Source organism: Ochlerotatus camptorhynchus, unplaced genomic scaffold, assembly GCF_037179485.1.
Source record: "Ochlerotatus camptorhynchus isolate MF236.1 unplaced genomic scaffold, CSIRO-AGI_Acam_v1.1 ptg000060l, whole genome shotgun sequence".
Taxonomy (NCBI): domain Eukaryota; kingdom Metazoa; phylum Arthropoda; class Insecta; order Diptera; family Culicidae; genus Ochlerotatus; species Ochlerotatus camptorhynchus.
The window spans coordinates 377,910-390,533 of record NW_027040550.1 but is presented as its reverse complement, the minus strand read 5'-3'; the positions used below and the strand labels follow the sequence as shown (position 1 = coordinate 390,533).

At 38.5% G+C, this 12,624-nt stretch overlaps 1 protein-coding gene across 1 annotated transcript in view; it reads right to left on the bottom strand.

Annotated features, from left to right (window-relative positions):
• Nucleotides 1-9,232, bottom strand: part of LOC135717522 (uncharacterized) — a 114,777-nt gene extending 105,545 nt beyond the window's left edge. The window contains exon 1 of the mRNA XM_065239653.1: nt 8,565-9,232. The gene's annotated coding sequence lies outside the window, so the exon portion shown is untranslated. The remainder of the gene's footprint in view (nt 1-8,564) is intronic.
• Nucleotides 9,233-12,624: the final 3,392 nt, after the last annotated feature.

The window sequence follows — 12,624 nt, the reverse complement described above, 5'->3', positions numbered from 1 at the left end:
TGTCCCGCGTTTTGGTTAACAGATTGAGACCGCTTGTTTCGATCAACGACGGATCAAATGTTTACCCTGCGTCATATCCTTGACAAATTTCGGGAGTACAACTTGCAACGACACGATCTTTGGCAGATTATGCTAGAAAATGGCTTTCCGGCGAAACTGATTAGACTGATTCGCGCAACACTGGATGGATCGAAATCAAGTATGCGGGTTGCAGATGAGATTTCGACCTCATTCGTGACCTTAATGGATTGAAGCAGGGCGATGCACTTTCAAACTTACTATTCAACATTGCTCTTGAAGAGTGTGCAGAGGAACGGTACCATCATCACACGCCTTTGCGAACGACATCGATATCATCGGAATTGACCGTAGAGTAGTGGAAGAGGCCTTTGTGGCTTTTTAAGTGGGAGACGGCGAGGATTGGGCTCACGATAAGTTCTACCAAAACGAAGTACATGATAACCGGTAGACAGCAATAGTGGTTTTGGAAGAGAAATGTTGTTGGATGGTGAACAATTTGAGGTAGTGGAAGAATTGGTGTATCTTGGAATACCAGTGACATGCGATAATGTTGTTAGCCACCAGCTGAAGTTCCGTAACTTGCAAACGAAAACTAAAGACGCTGATACTTCCGGTGCCCCTCTAAGGCATTGAATCGTGGACGTTAAATGAGACTGACCGGAGAGCATTTGATGTCTTTGAGCGTAAGGTGCTGCGAACAATACTCGGCGGTAAGCAAGAAAATGGCATATGGCGGCGTCGCATGAATCACGAGTTGTAACAAGTGTATAGCGGTACGGATAAGGTGAAGCTTATAAACACGGCAGTCTATGGTGTGCTTGGCATGTAGGGCGGATGCCAGAAGAACGACAAACACAGTTTATATTCAGCAGAGAACCCGGCAGAGGTCGTCGACTCTGGGGTAGACCTCGATCATTAATCGAATAATTGGACTTTTAGGCATCCCTAGAAAATAGTATAATTTCATGTAAAATACCAAAAACCAAGTCTTTAGCGGGAATGACACTGATGAAGATTGCACATTGTAGTCGAAATACGTATCTGTCATGGATACCAAAATTATTTAAGTGCAATCAAATGGAAGATAACCCTTTTTTGCTGTTTTATTTAAGCATTCATTACTTCAGTATTTTCATGTGTTTTGGTGGTCCTTCAAAAATATCGAACAGCAGAATTGCAACCAGCAAGTGTTACTCAAGAACAACAAACGTATTAATGAATATGTTTGCCGTCGAGTAATTAACAAAACAGAAAGTCGATGAAGAGAATCGATCAAAATCACTTGCACCCCTACTTCCAAGTTTGGTTACAAGATTACAACTCTGGAGAGTATTTTGTGGGGTTCTGAATATGGCGATGAGTGTGCAAAATGTTATGCAATTGCATCCTCCCTATTCGCACACGCCCGAAAATTGGAGGCGAATGCCACTTCGACTTGTTTCGTCTACTAACGACTCTCTGATGACTGTGTTGGGGAAGCAGCATATGCTGGTACGTAAATGGTAGATTTATTAGTTATTTCGAAACTTTTACACAATGTTTACCACTTTTCCATAGTTTCTTGTTGAAAATCAACAGTCGGAAGATGCGTAGAAATATTTATGCTCGATTGGCGATAAACCTATTGAAATTGGTCCGAGGGAAGCTAAGTTATTAATGTTCAAAATCTTTCATAATTTCGTTACATGTTCCATTTTCGGTTTTCACCAATTGTACCCCCATATAGAAATCACAGACGTAGTCCTACGTAAAAAAAAGTAGACGACCCTATTTTCAATATTTTGCAATCAAAATTACCTTCAAATCCTAGGAGATCTAGTGGAACCACATTTTTTTGGGATTCATCAAGAAATGGCTAAGCTGTGTCAATGCACACTTGTGGCTTTCGAAGGCATCGTGTTCGGAGTGTTAAACGCATAAGTTACTCGGAATTTGATAAACTTTTAAGTTCTTAAATTTATAACAATGTGAAAATGAGTGCATTCACTCGACCCCTGCTATGCCCATGAATAACCCAGTTTGGGCCTTCCCAGTCTGCTGAAATAGAATTTATGGAGTTGGTTGGAAATGCTAACATGAAGCTTTAGTGTGATGATTTATTAGCTAGAGAATGATCTTTAGAAGAATGTAGGTGGATAGTTCCGTTAGAGTACGGCAGTATGAAAATTGAATAGAAGTTGAAAATGAGCGAAGGGCCATTAAAGCGACAGTTTTCAAGATGACGCACATTTTTGCCTAGCCCGTACGATGTACGCGGGGACTTGAAGTATGTCTCCAAGTCCACAGGCAAAAATGTGCGTCCTTCTTGTTGCTCATAAACTGACTGCGGCTGTGGAATAGTTCTAGCGACGTTTTCATCACTACCTAAAGCCCCACGTCGCGAGAGCATTTCCAGTCGATGGTGTGTTATAATGCAGTTCTTCTAACATAAAAAAACACTTTGAATGTAACAACTCAAGGCGGGAGTAGCCGTCAACAATGCTGATGATGGTACAGCACGCAACAACCACCCTACTGCTTTCTCTCTGAGATGATCACGTTGGTCATGACGAGAGGAGCAACACAATAGTTGGGTAAAGAAGAACTGCATTATAACACACCATCGACTGGAAATGCTCTCGCAAACGTGGGGCTTTAGGTAGTGATGAAAACGTCGCTAGAACTATTCCACAGCCGCAGTCAGTTTATGAGCAACAAGAGGCACGCACATTTTTGCCTGTGGACTTGGAGACATACTTCAAGTCCCCGCGTACATCGTACGGGCTAGGCAAAAATGTGCGTCATCTTGAAAACTGTCGCTTTAATGGCCCTTCGCTCATTTTCAACTTCTATTCAATTTTCATACTGCCGTACTCTAACGGAACTATCCACCTACCCTCTTCTACAGATCATTCTCTAGCTAATAAATCATCACACTAAAGCTTCATGTTAGCATTTCCAACCAACTCTGAAAATCGTTAACTTCGCGTATGAAGTAACATAAAAAACACTTTGAATGTAGAATTTATGGATTTTCTTTCGGAACAAACGAAATCTTTTCTGATTGTAATGTTATTTAATCAACTTCCCTCCTGCAGATTGATGACACGTTATGATTTTATTTTTATCTTTGATGCTCGTGATCATAATTCTATGCTGGCATATGCTGGTTGCCACAAAAACCCGGCTGATCTTATGTTAGCCTAAAAATTAGTCGAATACCTACTGATCGTTCGCTGTGCGCTCGAGTAAATATCAGCCATCTCCAATTCTGAGGACATTAACCGTCGAGAGGCATCGCAGCACTTTAACATTAAAAAGCGAGCAATAATAAATTTAAAAACACATGTAAAAAAATTGACGTCTTTATTGGAAAATTTTAAAGGTGTTCTATTGCACAATTTTTAATTTTTTTGATGCTTATTTTTTAGTTTTTCATTGCTACTGCTAGAGTTTTAATTGGAAATTCATCAACTATTCATGGATCATTCATGTTTTTTGGATCATTGCTATTTTTGAATTTTCTGTTGCAACTTTTCATTTTACTGTTGCTTATTTTCGCAGTTTTGCCAGTGAAACATATATTTTCTATTACTACTTTCCACTTGTCTATTGCTCATTTTCAAATCTAATTACTCCTGACCAAGGTTTTTTGGACATTTTAAGTGCAAGATGTGCATTCTTTAGGTGTCGTTTGTATTTTGTCTCGCATTTTCCTAGTCCCAGTTCTTCAAATATTGTCTACGCTCTTGATCATAAAATTTTTCTGAGTACTCAAATTTAGGAAAATATCCTAGCCTGTGATCGTGAAATCAGAATTTAGTTTAGAATCCTAATTTATATTTATTAGAGTGAGATCTAAAAACAGATTAGAATTTTGATATTTTTGACAAATTGCGAAACATTTAAAAATTTTAAAATTCAATATCCTTTCTCAGATCAAGGTCCTGAAAAAATCACAAAGTTACATTTCCAAGAAAAACTAATTTCAATCTTTCACGTTTCATAATTCGCCCTAATGACTACATGGGCGTAAAAATGTATATCTTCATTAGGGTGCCAATACTCTGGTCTCTCTTCAATTGTCGGATTAGGGTGCCAATGAATGTGTAGGGGAAATGTTTATTGCCTCGAAAAAAAAGACCCTGTGCGATATTTGGGCTCAATCGGACGTGATTTTAGGTGGCGCAAAATCGTTATTCTCTTTTACTATTCGGCCCGGAACTGTTTGTTATGATGAATGATATTTTAATCTAGGTTTAAAACTTTAGATTTATCGGTGAAATGAACGAAGCGCTCGTGTCCAAATTTTGTACGTGGGTATTACATAGTTTTATCTGATGAATCATCACCGGGTCACATAAATAACGCTTTGAACAATATGGGTGAGTGGCGATAGCATGAATTCCAGAGGTATTGCAAAACCTCAAGGTGCTAGTGATGCACGGAGCCAGTGTTGAGAAAATGAAAAAAAAATCACCAATGCCCAAGATTACGCTTGAACAAAATCGACAAGCAAACATCTGCAGTTGATTTTGCACGCTCGGAATATCAACACGGCGAATGAAAACGACCCAAATTTGAGTTTAGTCAACTCATAATCGCCAAAAGGGCAGGTACTCAGCGATGAGTAAAATTTGTCTCATGTTTTCCCAGGTTTTTCCAGGATTTTTGTGGGAAAAATTCCCGAATTTGAGAAAAGTAAAGATTGGATTCACTCAGTCTATTGGTACTACTTCGAGACTGAATGAAAGTTTCGTCAATTTCCTCATTTTCCGACAGATTTTTTAGGTTTTCCACAGGAAACCATGAGACAAATTTACTCATCGCTGAGTTCCTGCACTTTTGGCGATAATGAGTGAACTAAACTCAAATGTGGGTCGTTCTCATTCGCCGTGAAGCTAACAAAACTCACCAGCTGCAAATCTGTGGAGAGATCGAGTTTCATGATTATTGCTTTACACCCGAACGCAACCGAAGCTTCCATAACGTCGGTGAAGAGTGAAAAGAGATAGCAAACTATACTTTCTCTTTCTAAGAAAACGATGTGCAACGGCATCATTTTAGTTTCGAGTCAACTTTCAGCTTGATTTTTTGCACGTTGTGAAGGAGCTTGTAAAATCATTATCAAGCATGATATTTTGTTCCAATATCACGCGTGATGTTGAGAGCGTATGAGAGCGGAAAAATGTAATTTCGTTCATTCCACAACCCCACCATTTTCCTCTTCATCCGTATATATAGCAAAGTACTTTAGAATTTGCCTGCCTGGCGGCAGCTTTTGTATACAGTTTAAATTTTAGTTCAATGAAAATATTGGATTAGTTTCAAATTGGATATTTCGATGTGAAGTTATTCCAATTATAACAGAGCAAGGGTAGTGAATGGATTTCACTTTTTGAAAGGCATGCTTCTTGTTGGCTGGTTGGGAGTGGCTTCTGTCTGCTCCAAAACTCGTCTACCGAGACACTGGAGGGAGATCTTCATTGATACCTTGCGTATTCTTCTCGTTGGCGAGCTGAGCTGAATGTGGGTATTGATTAGAGCTTTCAAGATACCTCGCGAATGCTTCTCGTTGACGGGCTGAGAGTACGTGTGGATCCTACTCATGTGGTAGTCTAATCAGACCCTGAAGACCTCTAAAGGTCGTTTTTCTTGGATAGGTTCGTGACTAGTGTTGTTTGTTCGTTGGTTATTTTTAAAAGGTGAAATATGAGTTTGATAAATTTGTTTTTCTTTTATTTCACTGTATTCAAACGAAATTCCTATAACATGGAAATTTATTAACTAGAAATTTTCTGATTTAAACGAAACGAAACATGAAAACAAAAATTCCGTTAAATTCCGATTCGAAGCGAAATACACGGTATAACCAACAATCAATACGAAACTAACGATTTTAAATTGGCTCACTACTTGACTAGCCTATTGGTCCCAAGCAAACGATTAACGTACCCCATTCTAAGCGAAATTCTAGTACTACGCAATGTTTGTTTTGATTCGCTATGAATGTTTGACAGATAAAATGAGGGGCTCGTGGATTTTCCTATGTTTCGAGGGGTGAATCGATTAGCTTGGGACCAAAGCTGAGCCATAAAGTTGAGCTCGTTTCTTCGGGACCTTCTGGTCTTATAGTTACCTCTATGGTGTAACTCGATATACCACTTGCCCTTACAATACAGCCATTTTTGAACTTCTTTATCGAATCACCATGAAATTGAATTTTAAATTCGTGCGAACAGAAAAACTTTTCACGGTTTTATGCGAATTTTATACGGATTTTTATACTCAAGAGATTATTGGCGTTGTCTTGAGCTGCGTAGTGAAGGGGTCTCGATCCGGATGAATCTTATGCATCTATTTTGGAAGTTGATTGGGGAGAAGTTTTGCTATTTCTAAATGCTCCCGTTCAATACCATCGTTATTTACCATGCTCCAATGCAGTTCATAAAAATCATGAATATATTGTGGTGACCAATAGCCACTTTCACAGTTGAGAGGTGTTCTTTATTCGTCATTCTGATAAAGTTTAACCATTTCTAGATGCCCATTTTCACCTGCACCTACACATGTGAATAGTGGAGAGCTGTTTTATTATTTGTATCCAGATGATCCACCTTGGCAGATCGATCGAAGAGAAGTTCAACCATGTCTAGATGCCCCAATTCACTTGCATAGTGGAGAGGTGTTCTATTATCTTCATCCTGAAGATCCACGTTGGCAGATCGATCGAGGAGAAGTTTACAAATTTCTAGATGCCCCATGGCACTAGCCATGTGCATCGGACTTGTATTGGGGTCATCTATGCCATAATCAAGTAGAAATAAAACGATCTCATAATGACCAGCACGCGTCGCGGTGTGCAATAACCAGTGCAATAACGGTCCATTTTTTTCGTGTGTTTTAGTTTTGTAATCATTCTTTTGTAGTAGCTCCTTTACTACTTTTACAAAATTTGCTTCACATGCCCAGAATGCAACCTCAGGTTTTTCTTTACAAATATTGCTCAGAGCAATCATTTGCTCTGATTGTTCTGAAAACTGTTCTTCAGTTAGCATAAAGAAAAATCTTCGAACTGTTTCATTATTATGAAGTGTTTCGTACAAAATTGCTTTGCATTTTTGGATATGACCATATATATACGTTGCAACGAAAAATTCGGCATAGGATCGGTGTACGAATCTAAGCTCTCCTTCGGAAATATTAAATAGAGGAGAGTGCTCGTTTCCCTGTTTGACTTGCTAAGCAGCTATTTGATGCTCAATAGTAAAGTATTTCAACTGACGGCACTCTTCGTCATCACTTGACATGTCGATATTTCGGTAAGCATCTTGGTCTCTTTTTTTCTTCCATTTGATTTGAAACGAAAATTCTACAAACTTTTTAAACAATGTGACAACATTAAATTTTTCTTTCGGGAAAATATCTGGTGCACGTTTATCCAGAACAGTTTTTAAATATTGTTGGAAATCATCAGAATATACTTCCGCCAACAATCGAATTAAAAGTGGAATACCAAAGAATTCAGATTGATAGCTTTTTATGTCCGAGTAGAATTTTTCGAGCAATTGAGTTGAATAAATTTTAAATTCCCTTGAATCATCGGAAGCTTTCCATGAATTTTTCAAAACCATAATTTGTTTATCTTTTTTTAAATGGAATCAATCTGATTGCCCTTGCTTCAAATTCTTTTTCAAGAATATCTTTGACATGATATCTACCACTAACAATCACTCGAATATTCTCCTTTGACAATAATTGCCTAAATACGGCGATTGCTTCGTTATGAAAAGTGATCTCATCGAACCCATCAAACAGGATTATGGTTCGATTTGCGTTGCTTTCTAGATTTTTTTTCAATATTTTCCGGCTTGTTTCTGAAAGAGTCGATTGCAGAATTTTGAAAACCGCTTCTAAGTTTTCACAGCCTAATTTGAGCTCTTCCTTCAAGTTATTCAAATATATCAAGAACACATCAATATTGGATTTCTTTTGAACTTCGAAGGCAATGTGTTGGAGGATAGTTGTTTTTCCCATACCAGGCTCTCCAATCAGGAGAGAAAATTTGTTTTCTGCTGGGTCGTCTATTAATCGTTTGATGAAATCATGGTCGCTAACAATAAGATTGTCGTCAATTAATTTTCTTTCTATGTACGAGCTTCCAATATATTTACGTTGTGAAAAATTACGACTCAGTTCTTCCGTTATTTCTTCGACACAAGAGCGTCCCTCTTTATAAGATAAGTAACTCTTTTCTGGCTTATTATTTTTTGTATCCTTGTAACTATTAGAATTGATCCAATTTTTAAAACATTTATTAAATTTAAAGAAAGGCAGTGCTAATTGTGTTTTTCCAAGATCGTCCGGTGGAATCCAATCTCTCATCCATGAGCGAAGATCATTCTCGATGGTTTTTATAAGATCACTGGGTTGGTTAACACAGAAAGTTAGATGCTGAAAGAACTTGCTCACGCTATCTTCATTTAAATACGTTGGTAGTTGAGTGTTCCTAGATTTACCATTCATAAAATTTTTAATCGTTGGATTTTCTGCTATTAATTTACCTTTAATATCCTTTAGTAGCTCATTGTGCAACCATTCATGGGTGAGACCACCGTCCTTGGAGAGCTTTAGATTTTTATCTGAAACTTCTAGGATCTTCTGCAACGGTGTTTTGTAGCCGATTAGTATTTCCGAAACTTTTCCGCTTTTGAAGAGTTCAATGATCGCATCCCTAATGGCAATTAGTTCGGTGTTCATCAACTTTAGTAAATCTTCAATTTTATCCTTTTTTGGTCTGAATCTTTTGTAGCAATCGTTCGATTCAGCAAACTTCATTATTGGATTCACTTCACCTTGTTCACAGTCCTCGATGTCCACCAACTCTTTAAGCTGACTATTACTATCGTCTAATGATTTATTGGTTAAGATAAAAAATCGCATATTCAACTCCTTGAACTCATCTTTTTGAATAACGTCTAAATACGACTGCATGTACTTGATAATAGCAAAATCATAATTTTCCTTACACGTCTTCGGAAACAAATTGTCGAACGATATTTTGTTTGTACCATCTGAGCTGTCTTTGTGTTTGGCTTGGAAAAACCACACTTCCTTCCGTTTTTCGAAAATTATGACCACATCATCGAATTTTCCAGCGTCCTTCATTTCTGAGGCCAGTATGAATTCAGATTTCTGCAAAGATGCTCGTTCAAACAGCGCAAATGCTAAATCTTCTTCGTATTTGTTTCCATGATTGCCAGTATTGCCACCCCATGCATAGCGGCGACTGACATCCTTTGTGTGCTCCATTATTTTCCCTAAAAAAAACACAATCTTTTAGTTTTTAGACACAGGAAAAGCATTTGACAGTGTTTGGCATGAAAAAGTTTCAGAGTTGGTTGGAAATGCTATCTAACATGAAGCTTTAGTGTGATAATTGATTAGCTAGAGAATGGTCATTAGAAGAGAGTAGGTAGATAGTTCCGTTAGAGTACGGCAATATGAAAATTGAATAGAAGTTGAAAATGAGCGAAGGGCCTTTGGCTATTCCATAGCCGCAGACATTAATGAGCGGGCTAGGCAAAGAGTGTGCGTTTGACTTTGTACTGTCGCATTAATAGCCCTTCGTCAATTTCAACTTCTATTCAATTTTCATACTGCCTTACTCTAACGGAACTATCTACCTGCTTTATAGTATGACGCGCTTGACATAGATGGCCCACAGCGACTCACGAAGCGCTACTGATTCCGATCAATAGCGGTGCGGTTTTTTCCTCCTTCTTTGGATGCTCATGTGGGCTGCAGCTCGCTGCTTGCAGGCAGTCTTTCGTTGTGTACTGGAGAACAATGTTCAACGCCACGTGTCAATAGCACTGCTGCTGCTGCTGATGATGATGCCGACAACCGGACACCACCACAAGCGGTGATTGGAAATGAATCCGATCAGCGGTTGAGGCCAGCCTTGATAGCTAGCTGCTTGCGGGGAGCCTTTCGTTGTGTGCTGGAGAACAACACCACTCACCACGCGGTGATTGAATAAACACCGTTTGGGGAGACCGGATTGAATTCAACTTTGAAATCTGTGTTAGAAAAATCGGGATTCGCAGGCAATCGGTGATAATTTTAATTATCATAGCATAAATGGTAAAATCTTGAATTCAACAGATGTATATAAATATTTCTGATCCATCGGTGGTAAAATTATTGAAATTGCTCCAGGGGCAGCTGAGTAATTAACGTTCCAAATCTTTCATAATTTTGTTGCATGTTCCATTTTTGGTTTTCACAAAGTGTACCCCCATATAGAAATCACAGACGTAGTCCTACGTCAAAATTAATGTTTGATTGGGAATTAATCGTTGATCTGTCAATGTCAAAAGAAAAGACGTTTAATATCCAGAAACTTTCCCAAAGACAACACTAGTCAAAAATGCAAGATTCACGAGATAATGACGTTTGCCCGTCTTTGTACACTTTTGGACCACTGTGTGGCGGTGTCCAAATACAGTGCGCAGTGCCCTGTTGTGTTGGACATGCCTGAATTGAACTTTAGACCAGTAATAGCGGATCGATGCCACCTCGTTGATAATTTTGTAATTTGAATACTTTGTCCTCTTGATGTTCTCAATATGTGAATAATATACGATGATAATTTATGAACATGGTTACTCATGAAGTACTCGAAAATGTCGAGTCGACATTCTCAAGTTCAGGGATATTACACTTACAGAGGGTCATTGCCAGCTCGTTGATTATTTTGCAATTCTAATCCTTCGTTCTTATGAAGTTCACGATATGCAAATATTTGGAATATCGCCTACATGAGATCTTAAAATTCTTATGCTTCATCCTCATGATGTTCTTGACGTTCTTATTTCAGGAATATATCCCTTCCAGAGGACCATAGCCAAATCATTGATATTTTTGAAATTCTAATAATCCGTCCTCACGAAGTTCTCTTTCTTAAATATGTAATACAATGTCGCCCTTATATAGGGTTTTTGTCATACCGATCATTTCTAAATTCTATTGCTTCATCCTGGTGAAGCTCTCGATGTGCATATTTTTTTGAAATTGCGACTTACCTGTTATTAATTTACTTTCACAGTACTGGGTGAATCCCCGAGATGAAGATCCTACGAAGGCTCGTTCGTCAATGATCCTGCAGAGCAAAAATGAAAATTAATATCACGTCAAATAGGATGCAGTACAACCGCGTCGAAAATATGGTGCATTTTATAATTTTCCTGTTTTACGATGTTGATGAAATGTTTTTGTAGTAGGAATTGATCGAGAAACCTTTGAATGTGGTTCATTCAGTTTTCCGGTGGATTATTGAAAATAGCTTTTCGGTATAGCTTAGCTTAGTTTAGACGGACTGCACATATCAATGGTTGCTACTCCGTGATTGATCAGAATCAGTGAAATTGCACACTGAATCGGTAGCCTTAAGTATGCACCTTAAGAATTGATAAAACGATCCATAAAATATTGGAAAACGTTGGATGATCCATAAAACATCGGAGAAAATCATTAAAAAATTGTGGATGATCCATAAAAAAATATCACTTTTATCTATATTTTATGTGAAATTTAGAAACACAATTGTAAAAATGTACTCGTGAGCACTCGTGTTTATTTCAGTTAGCGTGGGGACACAATTTGTGATTAGCCCCGGTCCCTTTCAAATTGTATCATTATTTATGTACGGTCCTTATTGTGGGATAGAGGAATATCCACCTTTAGTTTATTGTACGTCCTAATATGTACAGTCAGGAATCCTTATTGCCGGATTCCTTATTGCCGGTATCTCTTATTGCCGGATCCTTATTGCCAGGCTATCCGCGAATAAGGATACCCACAGCTTATGGGATTTTCACTAATGGGGGCTGTAGTGGATTATCTCATTTGTTTCAATACATAAAGCTATACTGTCTTCGACAAAGTTGCTGTACTGGGTTAGACCAACAAGCCTGTGCCATTGGATTCGGGTTAAATTGAGAACTACGCCGCTAGAGGCGCTTCACTTTTATGTTACTTATGACGGGCGCTATAATATATGGATCATATTTCCAACATAGAATATTTCGTGATCCTGACCATACAGAAAGTTACTGTCTTCAGCAAAGTTGTTCAGGTGACCAAGTCCTTTCGGATGGTGGCCATATTAGTTCAAAACACGCTCACTACGCGGCGCTAGTGAGCAAGTAAATTTCCTGTATAAGCTGTATCTCGAGAACCTGGCCATATAGAAAGTTACTGTCTTCAGCAAAGTTTTTCAGATGATTAAGTCCTTTCGGATGATCGTCATATTATTTCAGAACTCTCACACTACGCGGCGCTCGTGTACACATGAACTTCTTAATATGTTATGTCTCCAAAGCTTGTCCATATAAGATGTTGCTGTGCAATGTGAGAACAGGAACCGGAAAAGGGATGACGTGTAGAGGCCGGAAATCGATGTCAGATGCCATTTTGGAATCCAAGATGGTGGCCATCGGTTCAAGAAAAACTGTCAAATACCCTACAATATGGATATTTTTGGAAAGGGGACGACGTGTAGAGGCCGGAAATCGATGCCAGACGTCATTTTGGAATCCAAGATGGCGGACATAGGGTCAA